Genomic DNA, 19371 nt, shown 5'->3' with positions numbered 1-19371 from the left:
ATGAGGAGAGATTGAATCAGTTAGGATTATATTCGCTGGAGTTCAGAAGAATGAGGGTGGTTCTCAAAGAAATTCTCACAGGACTACACAGGGTAGATGCAGCAAGGATGTTCCCAATGGTGGGTGTACCCAGAACCAGGGTCAGAGTCTAAGGATATGGGCAAAATTTTAGGACCATGATAAGTAGAAATTTCTTCACCTGGAGAGTGATGAACCAGTGGAATTTGCCAACACAAAATAGTTGAGGCCAAAGCATTGTATGTTTTCATCAAGGAGTTAAATATGACTCTTGGAGTGAAGGGAATCATTGGTTATTGGTGGTGTGGGGGGGGGGGGGGGGGGGGTGCGAAGAGGTGAATGCAGGATTAGGCTATTGAGTTGGATGATCAGCCATGATCATAATGAATGGTGGAAAGGTTCAAAGGCTGAATGGCCTCGTACTCCTATTTTCTATGTTTCCGTCCAACCAAGACAACATCCTAATGAATCGCCTATGCACCCTCTGAAGCAAAACCACATCCTTTTTGCAGTGAGGTGACCATAGCTGCACACACTTTATCTAGGCATTCGCTGGTTTTCTGTCTGCAACCTTAAGCTGACTTTCCAATATTGACCATAACTCTGATGGATCTTTCTGGTCATCCTCAGCCAAACCAGAGGCATTAGATCTGTGCAAACACTCATTTCCAATGGCAATTCTAATCCCTCCACATCCACAAAATCATGGTCTTGAAAAGCTAATCCAAACCCTCCACATAAATGGTGAACTTTCCTAGGACATCAAATTTCATTTTCTGGAACTTTTCTTTCCATTCTCATTCTAGAAATCTTGATGCCATTGCCTCAACAATTTGTTCTTTTCTCTGAGGAGCAACATTTGCAGGAAACTGTGATGGCTGCAAGAGCCAGGTCCCTGGTACAGCACAGACTTTTAGTTTGCAGCCAGGAGAGGCCCCGTCATCGGAGCTGACCAATGGTACACACATGTAGTGGTGTGAAGGTTTCCATATTTAAATAATGCTACACTGAACTCTGTGGCAATTGTTTTTACTTTGATTAAAGCAAATTGCTGCAGATGCTATAATTGACAATAAAAGAAAATGCTGGAAAATCTCAGCAGGTCTGACAGCATCTATGGAGAGAGAATAGAGCTGATGGTTCAAGTTTAGATGACCCTTCATCAGAGTTGTTTTTACTTTGTTGGCACAGTGCAGAACTGGGAATGTGCTCAATTTAACTACTCACGCTGCTGTTCGCCAATGTGAAAGCAACAATCCAGCTGCAGTGCATTAAATAGCACTTCTGATTTAATTCATTGTTTTCATTGTAATGTTGACTCACTACTTCTGCCATAGCATCATAGAATCCCTACAGTGCAGGAGTCCATTTGGCCCATCGAGCCTGCACCAACAACAATCCCAACCAGGTTATCCCTGTAACCTGACGTATTTGTCCTGTTAACCCCCCTGACACTAAGCGGCAATTTAGCATAGACAGTCAACCCAAGCTGCCCATCATTGGAGTGTGGGAGGAAGCTGGAGCACACATAAGAAACCCATGTGCAAACTTCACACAGTCACCCAAGGCCGGAATTGTATTTGAATGAATATACTCTGCATATTAGCAAGCACACTATCAAAACAGCCTCCTGAAGCTTTGCAAGAAGTTTTCAAGAGGCAATTTCAAAAATAAGATTTTTCTATAAAATCCCCTTTTGCCAGGAGACTCGAGCAAAAGAAATGAGACTCACCAGCAGTGACACAATTGTACGAGTTATTATTGAGAATGAGGACTTGCAATCAAGTATATACATATACACACACACACTTGTTTAAACGTACTTTGAGAAGGCGAACACAAGTATACATTAGCAGCTGATCAAACTGTAGACTGTCACCAGGGGTTCCAATCTATGTTACCACTCACAAAATTCAGGTGGTAATGAAAGTTGACTTTTTTTTGGAAAGTGAGCCTGGAGCTTAGATGATATATGATGACCCATCTGATTTGCTATTGTGGGATCTTGTTCTGTGCATATTTATTGCTGTTTTTAACCAGTTGACAAGAGCCATACTTTGTTGTCTCCCAGGGATCTGTGAAAGTGGAATAAATCAAGAGCAAAGATCAAGAATCCCTGATGGGATGTCACTTTCACACCTCATTTTGGCCCGTTGCGAAAAACAGGTGTGATTCATTGTCCTCCTCTAACTCCTCCCACTTGCTCTCAGCATTTAAAAGCATGCGCCTGTGTCGCAGTTCAATTAAACAACCAAACAATCTGACATCATTTCTTTACAAACCATCAGTAGCAACTAACACATTTTGAGGATTTGCATCTTCTCTATTCCACAAAGGCATTTTGTGCATCAATATCCAATCCTGATAGTAATGTACCAAGATATACAGCTTACAAGAACTAACTTCAATTCATAATAAATGCGATTTAATACCCCTTTTCATTTTTAAAAATATTCCCCTCTGCAAACACATCAGACAATGGAGAAAAATACATTGACGTCCATTGTTATTTTCCAAACTCCCAAGTTCAAGCCGTAAGAAACTGTCTTTAAAAGTGTCTGTTATTTCAATGTGATAATGTCTAAAGGAGGAGTGTGATCCAGCAGTGACAGGAATGCTGACTGGAGACATTCTATACATCATCAAAAATATACTTGGTTCACCCCCATCATTTCTTCACTGGGCTACTGGCAAAACTAAAGAACTAATGAATTTCTAAATGGTAGCTGCTTCCAAAAATTCATAACCATGAGGCCCTCATTTTTATAATATTCAAACAGGGCATATTTTCTTGCCCTCTCCTTTAATGCAGTTGGATCAATTAACTATCGTGTTCTTCGCTGAGGCGTGTCCAATATGAAAACCATACCAAGCAGAAGTGTATCTGACATCCTGCATTAATCTTATTTCTTTCTCTTGAATTCTTCATGGACTAGGAGCTTTTAAGGATCAAAGTCAAACTGGGAAAGTTGAAAATGACTTTTGAAACCATTTTCTCTGACAGAACAAAAGTCTGTCAATCTAAAACTTTGCTAACTGTGCTGCAAGAGACCACATGGAAATCAGTGCTAAATGTTGCAATGAATACAAATCAGAATGTAATATGAAGTTTAGAAACGTAGGAAATAGATGCTGGAGTCGGCCATTCGGCCCTTCGAATCTGCACCACCATTCAATATGATTGGAACTGATCATGCACTTTCAGCATCCTACTCCTGTTTTCTTTCCATACCCCTTTGATCCTGTTAGCTGCAAGGGCCACGTCCAGCTCCCTCTTGAACGTATCTAGTGAACTGGCCTCAACAGCTTTCTGTGGTAGAGAGTTCTACAGGTTTATAACTCTGAGTGAAAACATTCTTCATCTCAGTCCTGAATGGTTTACCGCTTATTCCCAAACATCAGGAACATGTTTGCACTTCAGATTAATTAGCCATATGAAGATTAGCGAACGAATTCTGTGAGCTCTGATCCGTTATTCAGGTACAAGTGACCAATTTTCGAGATTTCCACAAAACCAAATGATTGTCCACTGCTCTGTTCAAAGCACACACTCACTCTAAGTCCAGAAGCACCTTTCAATGTATGCCTCATGAGGTTTTGTATAGACACCCAATTTTATCCATTAAAACTCTGCACTGCCTGCAATAAATTGAACCGATTGTACTTGTATTCTGAATACAAGGGGCTAAATATAACAAAGCAGAAGATAATCAAGAACTTATGTTCTTTGTAAACTAAGAATAAGTTAACAGCCAGCATAATCAAGAGTCCTACACACCCCAAACATCTTCTCTTCCACCTTCTTCCATTGGGAAAAAGATACAAAAGCCTGAGAACACATACCAACTGACTCAGGAATAGCCTTTTCCTTGCTGCCATCAGACTTTTGAATGGTCCTATCACATATTAAGTTGATTTTTCGCTATACCTTATCTGTAACTGCAGCACTATGTTCTGCACCCTCTCTTTTCAGCCTCACCTCATAGCTCAACCCCCTCAACTCCGGTATCAGCCTAGTAAACCTCCTCTGCACTCCCTCCAAGGCCAAAATATCCTTGCGTAAGTGCGGCGACCAAAACTGCACACAGTACTCCAGCTGCGGCCTCACCAATGCCCTATACAGCTACAGCAAGACCTCCCTACTTTTATATTCAATCCCCCTCGCTATGAAGGCCAGCATCCCATTAGCCTTCCTGACTACCTGCTGCATCTGCAGGCTAGGTTTTTGCGACTCATGCACAAGGACCCTGAGGTCCCTCTGCACCATCGCCTGCTGCAGTTTTTCGCCACGTAATAGTCCTTCCTACCATTATTCCTACCAAAGTGGACCACCTCGCACTTGCCAGCTATGAGGAGAGGCTGAATAAACTAGGCTTGTACTCGTTAGAGTTTAGAAAAATGAGGGGCGATCTCATTGAGACATATAAGATGATGAATGGGATGGATAGGATAGAGGTGGAGAGACTCTTCCCGCTCAGAAAGGATAGTAGGACTAGGGGGCACAGCCTCAAGATAAAGGAGGAGGAACTTCTTCACTCAAAGGGTGGTGAATCTCTGGAATTCTCTGCCTGTTGAAGTGGTGGAGGCTGCCTCGCTAAACATTTTTAAAATGCGGGTTGATGGGTTTTTGATAAGCGAGGGGATTAAGGGTTATGGGGAGAGGGCGGGAATGTGGAACTGAGCCACGACAGATCAGCCATGATCTTATTGAATGGCGGGGCAGGCTCAAAGGGCTGGATGGCCTGCTCCTGCTCCTATTTCTTATGTTCTTTTCCATCTCCCCTATCTACTCTATGAATGGTATGTTTTGTCCATATAGCACACAGGAAATAATGCTTTTCACTGTATCCTAATACATGTGACAATAATAAAGCAAAGAATAAACTGTCAAACGTCTCACCAGTCTCACAGGCTTCCCTCAAAAATTGTGCTTCTCTCAATGTATGTCCTTTATTTTTATATTTCTAAGATATAGAAATTAGTTTAGAATGTTGGTGTTTACTAATGATGTGGAGATGCCAGCATTGGACTGGGGTGGGCACAGTAGGACACCTCACAACACCAGGTTAAAGTCCAACAGGTTGATTTGGAATGACTAGCTTTCAGATCGCTACTCCTTCATCAGGTGAGTGGAGTCCAACACCACTCACCTAATGGAGCAGCACTCCGAAAGCTTGTGATTCCAAATAAACCTGTTGGTCTTTAACCTGGTGTTGTGAAACATCTTACGGTGTTTACTAAAGAACATTACTGCAAAGTAAAACAGCAGTTAACATATCTCCAACGATATTACATAAAGAAAAAAATTCCAAATCTTCTGATATGGTACGAGAAACTGAAGCTTGTACAGGGAAGGAATAGCATTCCCTACATGTCAGGATGAGATTATTCTTGACCATCCATCCTACAATACAAAATTCAAGAAATTTAACAGTGCAGGCAAAGGGAGCCAACATTGCTAAACTACGCCAAACTATAATACCTCAACTGGATGGCACTGAATTCATTACAATTTCCGCAATTGAAGCAACATTCAGTCACCATTTTGGATAAGATGCTTGGTTTTTCTGCCTGTATATTAGGCCCCTTCAGTTGACAGCTTGGCAATCCAGGAAATGTTAGATATGTAATATTTCTATGAACTGTTTAATTTTGTGTCTGTGTGGGTTTCCTCTGGGTGCTCTGGTTTCCTCCCATGCCCCAAAAGACATGCTGGGTAAGTGCATTGGCTATGCTAAATTCTTCCTCAGTGTACCTGAACAGGTGCCAGAGTGCGCTGCCTAGGGAATTTTCACAGCAACTTCATTGCAGTGTTAATGTAAGCTTACTTGTGACACTAATGAATAAACTTAACCTAAAAAATGTGTTATCTTCCAATGTATGCTTAGCTATCTTGCTTGAGGCCTACAATTCAACTTTCAATTAAGCTACTTTATTTCAAAACAGCACTGCCAACATTTTTAAGCATATTAGTCATTGTAGTTTAGATTACAAGATTTTCTGACATTTCCACTCGATTGATCAGAAATACAATTACTTGCTATCCATGTTGGATATCCTCAACTTTTAAAAAAAGGTACACTACGATATAACCTGACAACAGCAACTCACGTGAATTCACACCTGAAATGTTAACTGTTCTCCTAAAAAATTCTGACCTGCTGAATGCTTCCAGCATTTTGTGCTTTCTTACAGCAGGCAATACTGTTCTATTCATTCATCCTGCAGAAGACAAATTCCAAAGGCAAGCCTATACCCACTATACCTGGAGACTTAAAACTTCAGAGATACAAAGCCCTAATTAGATTACCTCTGTAGTACCGTCAGCAGTTCTGGGTACCACATTATGGGATAGAAACTCTGATCCTGAAGTACAATGTATTTGTACCAGAATTATTACATTTACTACAATGATGTAAATTATGGAAGGCAGATTACACAAACTACACCTGGCTTCTCTAGAATTTAGAGAGTTAAGGATATTTTGATCCAAGTTTTTTTTAGATATTCAGGAAAACCGATAGGATACATAGAAATAAGTTTCCAATGGTTGCAGAGTCTAGGATTAAGAAGCATAAATTAACAATTAGAGCAAGACTTTTCATGAATACGATTACGAAACATTTCTATGTGCAAACGTGGTAAAAGTTTTGAAGTCTGCCACAAATGGCAGTTATGTTAGACCAACTATTAATTCTAAAACAGATTGATGGATTTTTGTTAACCAGCAGTATTAAAGGCCAGATTAGAGATCAGTCGTGATCTCATTTAATTGTGGACTTGAGCGACTAAATGGCCTGCTCCTGTTCCTATTCCTATGGTGTGCATTTGGAATACTGGAAACAACATATGCCCAGGTAAACTATCTTGCTCACTGGAAACTAGTGACTGAATAACATGGAAATTCCACAATATATCAGGTCACTTCAAAAGACATCAGACATTCCAGATTAGTTTCAAACAAAATAATTTATTGAACAAGTTTGTTCACAAATAAAATTTACAGAAGCATGCAACATTGTTGATGATTTTCTGGATGTGCAACCAATTTGCAAGTTAATCAAACAAACTAAAAAGAGACTCGTATTTGCATAGAATCATAGGACATTCTAAAGTGCTTTACAGTTCCAGTGAAGCAATTTTTGAGTGTCATCATTTGTTGTAAAAGATGTGGCAGACAATTTGCATAAAGCAGACTTCGACAAGCAGCAAATGTGACAATAGTTGGATAAAGTGCTCTTATGATGTTCATCGAGGGCTAAACATAGACGAGGACACAAGGGTAACTTCCCTACTCTTCTTCGAAACAAGAATGCAAGAAACAAGAATTAGGCAGGTTGGCCATTTGGTTGCTTGAGCCTGCTCTGCTTCAATAAGATCATGTTCATCAGATTTTGGTCTTCACTCCATTTTCTTGGATTCCCTCAATTTGCCTAGTCTCCCAAGTCAATCAAAATTCTGTCTAACTCAACCTTGAATGTATTGAATGGACCAACCTCCACTGTTCGCTGGGAAAGAGAATTCCAAACATGAACAAAGAAATCTCAAAAGAAGAAATTCTGTATGTCTCAAACGGGAAACTCCTTACTTTGAAACCTGTTTATCAGTAGTCCTAGATTTCACTGAGGAGAGGAAAAATCCTGTCAGCATAAACGCTGTCAAAGAGTACAATGGGATCTTAAACATCCAATAGAACGCAGATGTCTCCTCTAAAGAACAGCACCACCAACATTGCAGCACAGCCTCAATAATGTCAGCTTTGATTTTTGGCCTCAAATCCACAACTTGACTCAGGCAGGAGCACAGCTAACTGAGCAATGGTTAACAACTAGTCAGATAAACCCTTTTAAATTCTGGATTTGAAGTTTTGCTTAAGAACCACAGTAGTACTCTTGAATGAGAACAAAATGCAGCTTTTTTTTATAAATTACATATATATAATTTAACCCTCATGCCACAGGAAGACAATATGTACTGCCAATACTTGTAATTGTGACATTCAGTTCCTGTCAAAGTTCAAAAGAACTGTCTATTGTCCCATTTTTCTTTTACCCTTTATTCATTCATGGAGTGTGGACAAAGCTCGCATTTGTTGCCCAAGCCTTATAATATCACCTTCTTGAATAAAATCTATTCATCTGCTAGGCCATTTCTCAAGGCAGTTACAAGTTACTTATTTCCTGTGAATCTGAAGTCACATATAGGTGACACTTATAGGTATTTTCCTATGGATAATTAGTGAACCAGATAGTTTTTTTGTAACATTCAGGTATTTTCATCACCATTACTCAAACAAGCTATTATAAATGTGTTTATTTAAATTCCCCAGCTGTCATGGTAAGATTTGAACTTAAGTTGCTGGATCCCCCAAGACAGCTGATACTTTTTACAACATACAAACACAAATCTACAAAGATAACTGGAGGGGGTGGTAATGAGGATCACACCTGTATGTTATCTAGCAAATTCAACTCTCAATAAATGTTGGTCCTTGATAGAATATAAAAGCAAGGAGGTCTTGCTGCAACTGTACAGGGCACTGGTGAGGCGCAACTGGAGTGCTGTGTGCAGTTTTGCTGGCCGCATTTGCGAAAGGATATATTGGCCTTGGGGGGAGTACAGAGAAGTTCACTAGGCTGATACCAGAGATGAGGGGGCTAGCCTATGACGAGAGGTTGAATAGACTGGGTCTGTACTCATTGGAGTTTAGAAGGCTGAGGGGGGATCTTATAGAGACATATAAGATAATGAAGGGGCTAGATAGGGTAGAGGTAGAGAGATTCTTCCTGCTTAGAAAGGATAGCAGAACTAGAGGGCACAGCCTCAAAATAAGGGGGTGGGGGGTGGGGGGAGGGGGGTAGTGAGTCTCTGGAATTCTCTGCCCATTGAAGTGGTGGAGGCTTCCTTGCTGAATATATTTAAGTCACGGGTTGATAGATTTCTGATAGACAAGGGAATTAGGGGTTATGGGGAGAAAGCGGGAAAGTGGAACTGATTCACTTCAGATCAGCCATGATCTTGTTGAATGGCAGGGCAGGCTTGAAGGGCTAGATGGCCTACTCCTGCTCCTATTTCTTATGTTGCACAAATTCTATTGACATGTGGTTAAAAGCATCTTTGGCCTAACTGCTTTTCCTGATCAGAAATCAGCAACCCTGCTTCTGTAACATAGATAATACTGGCTTCTCCCTAGACATCACAAAATGGCTCTGGTTTCATTTTAAAAAAGAGAAACACGTGCAGAGCCTTTAAGATCTATGGATAACACTCATTTTTAATCACACAAAAACCTTGAAAAATCCGAGCAACTTTGAAGATTTTTTTGTTTGTGTGTATGCTACCAACTCCCCTTGTAAACAAAAATATTGTAAAGAAATATATTATAGCTATTCTGCCTTATTCTGGAGATCCTCACCCAGCATATATGCGGATCATTTACACTTGATCTTGTTCCCCCTACTCTACCCATACTGCTGACGTGCAACCTCACAGTGGTGCAAAACATGGCATTTAAATCTGTTAGTAAGCTGGCAGCATCATTTATAAACAATTCACACAATCACTTGGTGCACCAGCACCTGCCTTGATCCTCAGAACACAGAAAAGGTCAAAATAAAGTAAGATCATTCCTGTCCATCAAGCTTGTGTCTTTAGTGGTCAAACATATCCAACTGGATATTTTATTTCTTAAGTTTCTGATTCTGTTTGCTATGTAGATTTCAGATGCTTAAATTAGGCTTTGTATAATGATGTTTTTTCCCCTCAAAATTTGCTTCAAATATATTATGTTATTTTAATGAAGTTTTACATTTTATTGGATATACTACAATAGTATATATTTACCATATATTACAATGATACAAATAGAGCTATACTATTGAAATTACATTATCTGTGGAGCCCTTAGTGTCTATACTGAAAGTGGAATACTAATAATTCCAAAAAACTAAACTCCTTTGTAAATGCTTTTGATGTACTATGTGAACTACAATGGTTTCTGGTTCTAATGTAACGTAGAATACGAAAATAACCATTACAATCAGTGTGCATACACCCACAAGTTGAAATAAAGGAAACTGGGTCCAGCTAATTATATTAGTATGGTTTACTAAATATTCTTAAACTGGATATTACATCCACATTTTTTTAAAGTCTATTAGTCACAATTAAGGCTTATACTAACATTGCAATGAAGTTACTGTGAAATTCCCCAAGTCACCACAGTCCTGGCGTCTGTTCGGGTCAATACACTTAACCAGTACGTCTTTCAGAATGTGGGAGGAAACCCATGCAGACGTGGGGAGAACATGCAAATTCCCCGCAGACAGTGACCCAAACTGGGAAATCAAACCTGGGTCCCTGGCACTGTGCTACCGTGCCACCCCAAAAGTATACTAACTCAAGTACACTTATTTCCATTAGAACATTAGAACATAAGAACATAAGAAATAGGAGCAGGAGTAGGCCATCTAGCCCTTCGAGCCTGCCCCGCCATTCAATAAGATCATGGCTGATCTGTCATGGCTCAGTTCCACTTTCCCGCCCTCTCCCCATAACCCTTAATCCCCTCGCTTATCAAAAACCCATCAACCCGCGTCTTAAAAATATTTAGCGAGGCAGCCTCCACCACTTCAACGGCCAGAGAATTCCAGAGATTCACCACCCTTTGAGTGAAGAAGTTCCTCCTCAACTCCATGCTAAACCGCCTCCCCTTTATCTTGAGGCTGTGCCCCCTAGTCCTACTGTCTTTTTTGAGCGGGAAGAGTCTCTCCACCTCTATCCTATCCATCCCAATCATCATCTTATACGTCTCAATGAGATCTCCCCTCATTCTTCTAAACTCCAACGAGTACAAGCCTAGTTTATTCAGCCTCTCCTCATAGCTCAACCCCCTCAACTCCGGTATCAGCCTAGTAAATCTCCTCTGCACTCCCTCCAAGGCCAAAATATCCTTGCGCAGGTGCAGCGCCCAAAACTGCACACAGTACTCCAGCTGTGGCCTCACCAATGCCCTATACAGCTGCAGCAAGACCTCCCTACTTTTATATTCAATCCCCCGCACTATGAAGGCCAGCATCCCATTCGCCTTCCTGACCACCTGCTGCACCTGCAAGCTGGGTTTTTGCGACTCATGCACAAGGACCCCGAGGTCCCTCTGCACCGTCGCCTGCTGCAGTTTTTCGCCACGTAAGTAATAGTCCTTCCTACCATTCTTCCTACCAAAGTGGACCACCTCACACTTGCCAACATTAAATTCCATTTGCCATTTCCTGGCCCATTCGCCCAGCCTATCTAGATCCTTCTGCAGACTCTCCACACCCTCCACACAATTTGCCTTTCCCCCAATCTTGGTGTCAGCTGAGGCCCCAGCACCGACCCCTGGGGCACCCCACTAGTCACCAACCGCCAATCCGAATAGCACCCATTGACCCCCACTCTCTGTCTCCTATTTGACAACCAATCCTCTATCCACGCTAACACCCTACCCCCAACTCCATGTCCCCTGACCTTCTGCAATAACCTCTTGTGAGGTACCTTGTCAAACGCCTTCTGAAAATCCAGAAAGACCACATCCACCGGCTCTCCTCTATCCACTGCCCTAGACACATCCTCATAGAACTCCAGTAAATTTGTCAGACACGACTTCCCTTTAATGAAACCGTGTTGCGTCTGCCCTATCAAGCAATTCCCTTCAAGATGCCTCGCAATTTCCTCCTTAATGACAGATTCTAACATTTTACCTACCACAGACGTTAAACTAACCGGCCTATAATTCCCCGCCTTTTGCCTGGCACCCTTCTTAAACAACGGCGTAACATTAGCTGTTTTCCAATCTTCCGGCACTTCCCCGGAATCCAGCGACGTCTGGAAAATAACCACCAAGGCATCCACTATCACCTCCGCCATTTCTTTCAGAAGCCTCGGATGCATTCCATCCAGTCCTAGAGACTTGTCCACAATCAGCCCCTCCAGTCTGTCGAGCACCACCTCTCTAGTAACAGTAATGTCATTAAGACCCTCCAGTCCTACCACCTTTCCATCGCTAACACCCGGCAAATTATTCACGTCCTCCTCCGTGAAGACAGAAACAAAAAAGTTATTCAAGACCTTAGCCATATCCCCATCCCCTACCACTAGGTCCCCTTTCTCATCCTCTAAAGGACCAACGTTCACCCTAGCCAGCCTCTTCCTTTTTATATATTTATAAAAACTCTTGCTATCCTTTTTTATATTAAGTGCTAGCCCAGCTTCATAGCTTCTCCTACCCTCCTTTATCAACTTCTTTGTCAATCTTTGTTGACATTTAAACCTTTCCCAATCCTCTTCTCGCCCACTGCTCTTAGCTACTCTAAATTCCTCCGCTTTTAATTTGTGGGTATACGTTTGGTATTTGAATAAAATAAAGGTGGTCTCTGACATCCGATCTTTATCATGCTTTAGTTGAAATTCAAAAGTGATTTTAATAACAAGGTTCTTCTAGTTTCAACATTCCAAAGTAGATGTATTGCCACTTGCGGCCCTTAATGATCCATACAAACAAATGGAAACTACAATCTCTGAATAAAGCAATCCTCAAGAAACAAGAATTAAGACAGCCCAAGACAAAATGGTAGCCACTGGGGAGATAGTGACATAATAATATTGTCACCGTACTAGTAATCCAGAGGCCTGGGCTAATGCTCTGGAAACATGGGTGGAATTTGAATTCCATTAATTTATCTGATTTTATATATTATTCATCTCAGTAATGGCGACCCATGAAACTATCATCGATTGCCACATAAGCCCATCTGGAAATCTGCTGTCCTTGCCAGGTCTGGCCTACTTGTGACACCAGACCCACAGCAATGCAGTTGGTCTCAACTGTCCTTTGAAATGTTCAGTTCCAGGGTAATTAGGCATCAAATGCAGGCTTTGCCAGTAATACCCACACTCCATGAAAGAATAAGGTTCCAGCTGCACAATCCAAATAAATAATCCCATTTTTACTAATGCAACATTAAAAATTTCTTCAAACTTTTTTCTTCAATCATGCACAGATAATCGCCAATCCGTCCATACAAACTGCAAATGTCCTCTTCCTTTCAAAACCAAGTCAATTTTTGGCTCATCTATCCTTTCTAATTACCACGCCTATCTTTTCCCATAATTCTTCACCTGAATGAGGCCAAACGACATCGTTTGAGGCAGGAAAGCCTGTGTGTGTGTGTGTGTGTGTGTGTGTGTGTGTGTTTGGGTGGAGGGTGGGAAGGGTGTGAACACAAGAAATAGGAGTAGGCATTCCACCTTTCGAGCCTGCTTCACTATTCAACGAGATGATTGCTGAGCTTCCACTTCAACACCATTTTCCTGTGCTATCCCTGTATCCATTAATGTTAATCTATCGATCTCAATTTTGAACACACTCAACAATTTGAGTCTCCACAGCCCTAAGGCAGAGAATTCCAAACACCTAGTGGCGATTGATGTGCTGATTAGGGGGAATTCATAACGTTACACTTGGGGCCATTGATCTTTCAGCTGAACGAAGAAGCATTACTGTAGATCGTGACATATAAGCCGACCTTTGAAGCTTCAAAAATATCCCTCCAAAAACAGGGGTTGAATCAAGGGCAGAATATAAAATGTGAGCCGCTGCGTTCGATGCAGGTGGTTGCCATTTTGAAACATGAAAATGTTTCTGTTCAACTGTCACCATGTGCGGGCTGATGTACGTGGGTGTACTTTTTAAAAAACTCCCACACATCATCTTGACAACATGGCCTCTATCACCTACTTGATCCCAAGCACCATCTCATAAAGCATGTATAACCCAAAATATGAGCTGAAAAATTGAGACCAGCTCTTAACATGAGTAATGCACTAAATATGCATTTATTTCTTGGTAGGGGGAGTCGACTTACATGGTGAGTTTAAGCCTAAACATGCATTTAGTGTCAAAACTTGGGAGTTACTTATACGTGATCTAGGGCATACATGGAGATGATAAATTCAAATGTTTGTCATTTCCTCTGAAAACCTTTATTCCATTGTTGGTCCGTGAATGGCTCTCCAAAAACAGATTGTGCATTTCTCAAAGATGCATATGAAGATACATAGATTTATGGTAATTGTACCCAGAATTGAGAAGATTAATGTTATAGACTTCTTTCGCCTGTGCAGACACTGCTCCAGCAACAAGTCATCAACTTCTGACCCACTATCATCCCATCTGATTAGTTGCAGTCTGCCTCTTCCAATTTTCTGCCGTGCCCAAGGAGGGAACTAAGTTCTCTCTGCAGAAAAAGAAAATCATAGTAGTTTCAGTGCCTTCAAATCCTTGTCAGATGAGGATACAACACCATTAAAGGATGCAGCAAAATTGCTATAAAATAAAAATTCTGTTTTCATACGTTCTCATGCAAACATATTCAAGGGGAGATGAACATATGAATAGGAACAGGGGTAGGCTATTCAGCCCTTCAAATCTGCTTCACCATTTACCATGATCATGGCTGAACGTCCACTTCAACACCATTTTCCTGCACTATACCTATATTTGTTATTCAAATCCCACCGTGGCAGCTGGTGCAATTTAAGTGAGCTAATAAAATCTGGAATTTATAAGACTGTTTTAGTAACAGTGACCATGAAACCATTGTTAGTTCACATAAAAACCCATCAAATTCATGAATGTCCTTTAAAGAAAGAAATCTGCAGTCCTTACGTGGTCTGACCTATATGATGCCAGACCCAGGGCAATGTGGCTGACTCTTAACTGCCCTAGCAAGCCACTCAGTTCAAGAGCAATTAGGGATGGTGCAACAAATGCTGACCTTGCCAGCGGCACCCACATCCTATGAAAGAATGAAAGCTTTGAACCTCAAAATAACTATTATTTGCAAACAGTGAACAGCATAAGGCAGCACATCTTCCCTTCAGCGTCAGGCATGTCTGCTGCCTAAGCTATTCCAAAGCCCTGAAAAATGAAAGTATATCCATTTATTCTGTGCATGCTGATTGGCATCATTCATATCTTCATGAATGGTTGTTTCAAAGAAGGAGTCCAACAGCTAACTGGTTAATCTGGCACAAATCAAGCAGGGAAATAACCACACACAAGACAAAAACCTGTTTCTGAGCGCGCAGTTGAAAGGTAAATGGGTTCACTGATTCCAAAGATCGTGACATGCTGGCTGTTAAATTCCACTCCTAAGCATATAGTATCAGACTTTCTTAACAGGGGTGTTAAAATATTCTGAGATTCAAAATCTCTCTCATGACCTTGGTAACAAGGCAACACTTACAGTAAAATGAACCGTATCACTTAAAAATCACATGCTGGATCTGTCACAGAAGCTTGCAGACATGATTTACTAGTACTGCATCATTGAACTAAACGGCTCAATGAGTACTTATTACAGGTAAACCTCAGGCCAGAATCCAGAATAGAATCAGCATATATTCAGTAAGAGGAGACCCAACACATTTACTGTCCTCCCACTCCTGAATCAAGTTAAAATTCTGAATAAAGCTAAAGCAGAAAATTGTCATTCATAGCATTTCCAAACGCTGCCGTCTTGAAAAGAAATAAATTACCCCTGAATGACTAGATCATTCGTGCATTTCAAATAACCATGGAGCGGCCTATCCTTAAAACTACATATCAAACAGTGTGTTGGTGTTTCTACTGTGGCGAAGGAAGAACAGAAAATCAGAATTTTTTAAAAACTGAGACACCAGTAAATGTTGATTCAGAAGGATTTAATTATCCTTGTATATGAATCAAAAAGTTTACATGCAATTACAGCACGTAATCAGAAAGGCAAATACTATGTTAACCTTTGTTGCAAGATGGATTACAATACAAGAATAATGGAAGTCATGTTGCAACTTAATATAGTAAGTCACACCAGGTTAAAGTCCAACAGATTTATTGATGGGCTTTAACCTGAGGTTGTGAGACTTTTTACTGTGCCCACCCCAATCCAACGCCGGCATGTCCACATTGTGGCAATTTAATATGGCTGTAGTGAGATCACCTCCGGAGCATAAAAATGTTTTGGTCTCCTATACTATGGATATACCAGCTTTACAGGTGTTTTCAATCTTAGGCCATCTCCCCTCTCATCCCAGGAATTAATCAATGTCACTAGATTGAGTAGCTTAGATACTCCCCGGAGCTTAGAAGGATGAAAGCTATCACATTGAAACATGCAGAGTTGGTGCAGAGAGGTATTTTCTCTCGGCTGGGGAGTCAAGAATTGGAGGTCATCATCTCAGCATAAGGATCAGCCATTTAGGACTGAGATGAGAAGTCCTTTGGCTCAAGACAGTTATGAATCTTTGGATTCTCTATCCTAGGGCGTTGTAGATACTCAGCGTATTAGGAGTGTACGAAAGACAGAGTAATAGATTTTTGGGCACTAAGAATATGCAAGGTATATGGGGGTAGGGCAGGACAATGGAGTTATTGTCGTTTAGCCATGATCCTAATTGAATGGCAGATCAGGTTCGAGGGACTATATAAGATACAACTTCTATTTCTTGTGCTCTATTCATAATTCACTTGAACGAAAATCCTAATGTCTAAAACAAGGCACCTCCGGTGAAGAAAAAGTCATGTCAGTTTCTCATTATTATCAATGACAGCAAGGGGATTAAGTTCGGTATGAGAATTCGGAACAAAAGCAGTGTAACGAAAGGAACTAATAGAAATTTATATGATGCATAGATACCATACGGCACTTACTTTTATCAATTATTTAAAAATATTTTCTAGATAACCATATTCCAAAATCTGCATTTTTTTTAAATTTTTGAAAAAGTATTGAACAATGAATCACTTCTTTTATCTGTGTAGATTATGAACATATTAATTCAGTTGCAACTGCTTTTTTCCATCAAAATAGCCAAGTATTCACAATTGCCATCGTACTCATGCTATAGTTGGAACTAAAAAGTAGCCAATGCCAAGAAATAAAGGTGAAATTATGTCAATAACAACATATGATCAAACTTGTTTCAAAATTTAATGTGTGAAAAGAGCTGGACAATAAAGAAAAACAAAGCAGACAGAGCTGAAGGAGGAACTGATCCAGAGAATTTCCAAGATTGACCCAAGTCAGGGAGTTAAAGTGCACAAGTAGCCATCCTTCAGTTAAGAAGTGAGACAGAGCTGAGTGGAGATGCAAGTCAGGACCAAACAATAAGGCAATAATTTTAACATTTCTAGAAAACTGGTTGATTTGTAATTGAATGAGTGAGGCTTGTCCAAGGGAGGGGAATTTCTTAAAAGAAATATTTTGGTACAATATGCTACTTAAACTGAAATAATCAAGATCAAATATGACATCAAGGTTGGAAATAGGTTAAGGTTACTTTCAGACTGTAGTCAGGAAGAGGAATGACATCGATAATTGCAAGGACTGAAGATAATGACTTCAGCCTTGGCAATGTTTAATTGGAGATAATGTTTGCTTGTTTAGTACTGGATGTTGGCTAAACAATCTTATACTTTAGTAGTAGCAAAACTGTATCGGTAATAGTAAATGAACATGGTTACTGGTTTGGTCAGGGGATGGGCCTGGGTAAGATTTGTTTTGGACAGTGAGTACAGGCTCGATGGGCCAAATGGCCCCCTTTTGCACTGTAGGGATTCTATATGGTGGTGAAGCATATGTGGGTGTCATCAACATGCAAGTGAAACCTGACGCTGTTCTCTCACCGAGGGGCAGCATGTAGATGAGAAATGCCCAAGAAGTTCAAACAAAAAGGTTCTGAGAACCATTTGGTCAAAAACACGTCAGCCGTGGTCAAGTCAGTAGTTTCTCTCGGCTCTGGATCACAAAGGTTCCAGGTTCAAGCTGACACCCCAGTGCAGTAAAGAGGAAGCACTACACGTGAATGAGACATTAAACTGACATCCCATCTGCGGTGGATTGAATCCCATGGCGTTATTTGGGAGGAAAGTGGAACTATCCCCAGTGTCCTGACTCACAAATACCTGCACAAATTAAGAAAGGACAACATTTGTAAAAACATCAACAGAGGAATGAAGGTGCAGTGGACGTGTTTTGTGAAAGAGTATTAAAGTTAACAAGCAGGTGTACAGCAGAGGAACAGGAGAGGGAGTGCAAAGCAGGTGTAACATGTTTGAAGTGATTCACACGGAGGAGAGAAAAGCCTGGCCTCTCAGAGGCAGGATGTCTGCAGTAGGAATGTGATAATTCCTCAGGGATTGTCCATTCTGAACAAGCCCCGGCGCCGGGGCCTATCTCAGTTTGGACGCTGCAAAAACAAAAAGGCCGACTTTTGGGAGCGATTTTTCCGTAACAATAAAAGGACAAACTCGGTGGAAACTTCACAGCCACACATCCTCCCCAGGCCCACGGAACGCGGGTTTGCCGCCGAGGCCCGGTTTGTGGTACTCACTCTGCTCCTGGCTGCCTGCCTCGCCGCCTGTCCCCGTCGCCGCTTCCTCCCGCTCCCAGACAGCGCCCTCCGCAGGCACCCACACGCACAGCAAGCACTGGCCTGTCTGCAAACCAGTCCACGCCCATACCTTTGAGTTAAAAAAAACTCACCATTGTTTAGTACATGATAGATAAACATAAGGTTTCCACTTTTAATAATCAAAGAAAAAAGGCCGGCACAGTGGTTAACTGCCTCATAGCATCAGGGATCCTGTTTCAATTTCTGGCTTGGGTCACTGTGTGGATCCTTGGGTCTGTGTGGAGTCTTCACGTTTTCCTCGTGTCTGCATGGGTTTCCTCCAGGTGTTTTGATTTCCTCGCACAATCCAGAAGATGTGCTGGCTAGGTGCATTCGCTATGGCTAAATTCTTCCTCAGCGTACCCGAACAGGCGCTGGAGTGTGGCAACTAGGGGATTTTCGCAGTAACTTCATTGCGGTGTTAATGTCAGCCTACCTGTGATACTAATAAAAAAACTTAAACTTTAAGAAAATATTCAATCCCAGGCGATCATTACTGCCCCCATGTACAGTCTTAGGGCCAATTGTGAGGAGCTAACAATATTTTAACAGAGTTTGAGAGTGTCTTGGGGGAAAAATGTGCTATGATACCTTTTCTCTTTTTTAAATCATCAACTCTGTTTTATTTTTTGCTTCCCTTTATAAGGATTTCACCCAATAAGAAATATGAACTTTCAGTAAAAGCTTCAAAAAAGTCTACATAAAGGTTTATGATAACAAATTACAACTGACTCTATAAAAATTGACTTTAGAAAGTTGACAATGTGCATCAGGTGACCTGTGACACCTGCATAGATAAAGGATGAAGTCATGCTTCAGAAAGGCATTAAAATGTAAATATCCATGGGGAAGGCCCTTGAAAATACATTCAAAATGCAA

At 41.0% G+C, this 19371-nt stretch overlaps 1 protein-coding gene across 6 annotated transcripts in view; it reads right to left on the bottom strand.

Moving 5' to 3' along the window:
- The window catches only part of tpk1 (thiamin pyrophosphokinase 1), a 360013-nt gene extending 341516 nt beyond the window's left edge, over positions 1-18497 (bottom strand). For 4 of the 6 annotated variants that reach the window (XM_080209334.1, XM_080209377.1, XM_080209387.1 and 1 more), the window contains exons 1-2: positions 18433-18497; positions 14136-14294 (exon numbers count right to left, since the gene is read on the bottom strand). The gene's annotated coding sequence lies outside the window, so the exon portion shown is untranslated. The remainder of the gene's footprint in view (positions 1-14135; positions 14295-18432) is intronic. The other 2 variants (XM_080209407.1, XM_080209345.1) reach the window with 2 other exon arrangements.
- Positions 18498-19371: the final 874 nt, after the last annotated feature.

The sequence above is a fragment of the Carcharhinus amblyrhynchos genome, chromosome 2 (genome assembly GCF_965287045.1).
Source record: "Carcharhinus amblyrhynchos chromosome 2, sCarAmb.v2.hapA, whole genome shotgun sequence".
In the NCBI taxonomy this organism is placed as follows: domain Eukaryota; kingdom Metazoa; phylum Chordata; class Chondrichthyes; order Carcharhiniformes; family Carcharhinidae; genus Carcharhinus; species Carcharhinus amblyrhynchos.
This window is presented reverse-complemented; position numbering and strand designations above follow the sequence as displayed.